This window comes from Mustela putorius, unplaced genomic scaffold (genome assembly GCF_011764305.1).
Source record: "Mustela putorius furo isolate JIRA1106 unplaced genomic scaffold, ASM1176430v1.1 tig00003876_pilon_pilon_pilon, whole genome shotgun sequence".
Taxonomy (NCBI): domain Eukaryota; kingdom Metazoa; phylum Chordata; class Mammalia; order Carnivora; family Mustelidae; genus Mustela; species Mustela putorius.
The window spans coordinates 292,265-294,877 of record NW_025422027.1 but is presented as its reverse complement, the minus strand read 5'-3'; the positions used below and the strand labels follow the sequence as shown (position 1 = coordinate 294,877).

Here is a 2,613-nt window from a genome sequence, read left to right as displayed (position 1 = left end):
TAGTTTCAATTTTTTTGTAGTATATATTCTAATAGGTAGTAATATCTTGCTGTGTTTTTCAGAGGTAAACAACAACAACAACAACAACATAATGACTTTGCCCTGAGTTTTTTACGTTGAGCACTTTTTAATGATCCTGTTGGTCATTTATATAACTTTTTTTTTTAAAAAAAAAAGTCTATTGAGATCCTTTTGCTATTTTTTTAATTATATATTTTTTTCTATTTGTATCTGTTAGTTATTAACCTCTTTTCAGATGTAAGATTTGTAAGTATTTTCTTACATTCTGTGGATTGTGTTTTCATTCTCTCTCTCTCTTTTTTTTTGGCAATGCAGAAACTTTAGTTTGATGTAATACCATTTATTTATTTTTGCTTTTTTTGCTTGTGTTTTTGGTCTGGTATCCAAAAAACAATTGGCAAGACCAATGTCAAGGAGTATTTTTCCTATGTTTTCCTTTAGGAAATTTAGTTTCATGCATCACTTTTAAGTCTTTAATCTATTTCAAGTTAAGACTTATGAATGATATAAGGTTCCAGTTTCATACTGTTTATGTGACTATTCAGTTTGAAATATCATTTATTGAAAAGACTATCTATACCCATTACATAGGTTGGCCCCTGTCAAATATTAGGTGACTGTATGAAAGGATTTATTTCTGGACTCTCAATTCTATTCTACGTGTTTATTGGTCTGTTTTTATGCCAGTATACTTTATTGTTTTGAGCATGAGTGCTTTGTAGTATAGCTTGAAATCAAGAAGTGTAATTTCTCTTCTTCATTCTTTCTCAGAACTGCTTCGATTATTTGTTGTCTTTTATGGTCTCATATAAAGTTTAGGATTCTTTACTTACTTCTGTAAAAAAAATAATATTGGATTTTTTAAGATTTTTAATTTATTTATTTGACAGAGAGAGATGACAAGCAGGCAGAGAGGCAGGCAGAGAGAGAAGAGGAAGCAGGCTTCCTGCTGAGCAGAGAGCCTGATGCGGGGCTCGATCCCAGGACTCTGGGATCATGACCTGAGCCGAAGGCAGCAGCTTAACCACTGAACCACCCAGGAGCCCCTACCATTGGATTTTTGATAGGAATTGGATTTACAGATGGTTTTCGGTAATATGGATGTTTTAACAATGTTAATTCTTACCATTCATAAATATGAGCTATCTTTCCATTTGTGTCTTCTTCAATTTCTTTATCAATGTCATAGTTTATGGAGTACAGATCTTTCATCTTCTTAGTTAAATCTATTCCAAAGTATTTTATTATCTGATGCTATTGTGAATTATATTGTTTTCTTTATTTTTTCAGATAGTTCATCATTAGAGTGTTAAAATGCTCCTATCTTGTGCTTACTTTGGCAGCACATAACTAAAATTGGAATGATGCAGAGAAGATTAGCGTGATCACTGAACAAGGATGACATAAAAAACTGGGAAGCATTCCATATTAAGAAAATGAAACAAACAAAATTCTTGTCTTTTATATATTGATCTTGTATTTGGCTGCTTTCCTAAATTTGTTTATTCAAAATTTTGTGAAGTTTTTAGGATTTTTTAACATGTAAGTTCATGTTATCCAAAAAAAGAAAATTTTACTTCTTCCATTTTTTTTCTTTTTTGGAGTCTCTTATTTCTTTGTGTTCCTTGTTTCTATGGCTAGGACATCCAGTACTATGTCAAGTGAGAAAAGTGAAAGTGGACACACTTGTCTTTATTCTGATCTTTAAGGGGAAAACTTTCAAACGTTTTTGAATGAATATGAGATTAGATCTGGGCTTGCAATATGTGTTTTTTCTTTAATGGATTTTTTAAGTTATTCTTTTAAATTTTTTATAAACATTTCATGTTTTTTGATCCCTAGGGGTACAGGTCTGTGATTCACCAGGTTTACACATTTCACAGCACTCACCATCACTCACCATAGCACCTGCCCTCCCCAATGTCCATACCCCCACCATCCTCTCCCAACACACCTCCCCCAAGCAACCCTCAGTCTGTTTTGTGAGATTCAGTCTTTTATGGTTTGTCTCCCTCCCAATCCCATTTTCTTTTACTTATCTTTTCGTACGCCCGAAACCGCCTTTGTTGCATCTCCACTTCATCATATCAGGGAGATCATATGATAGTTGTCTTTCTCAGATAGATTTATTTCGCCAAGCATAATACCCTCTAGTTCCATCCACGTCATCACAAATGGCAGGATTTCGTTTCTTTTGATGGATGCATAGTATTCCATTGTACATCTTATTTATTGATTCATCTGTTGAAGGACATTTAGGTTCTTTCCATAGTTTAACTATTGTGGACATTGCTGCTATAAACATTTGGGTGCATGTGCCCCTTCAGAATGCCACGTTTGTATCTGTAGGGTATATACCCAGTACTACAAGCACTGGATCATAGGCTAGTTCTATTTTCAGCTTTTTGAGGCACCTCCATGCTGTTTTCCAGAGTGGTTGCACCAGCTTGCATTCCCACATACAGTGTAGCAGGGTTGTCCTTTCTCCACATCCTCGCCAGCATCTGTCATTGACTGACTTGTTCATTTTAGCCATTCTGAAAGGTGTGAGGTGGTATCTCATTCTGGTTTTGCTTTGTATTTCCCTGATGC

The 2,613-nt window shown here is 34.6% G+C and overlaps 1 non-coding gene across 1 annotated transcript; it reads left to right on the top strand.

Moving 5' to 3' along the window:
* Window positions 1-1,348: 1,348 nt before the first annotated feature.
* On the top strand, window positions 1,349-1,454 carry LOC123388146. Its single transcript, XR_006602702.1, has one exon. It is a non-coding gene; the product is annotated as a U6 spliceosomal RNA (small nuclear RNA).
* Window positions 1,455-2,613: the final 1,159 nt, after the last annotated feature.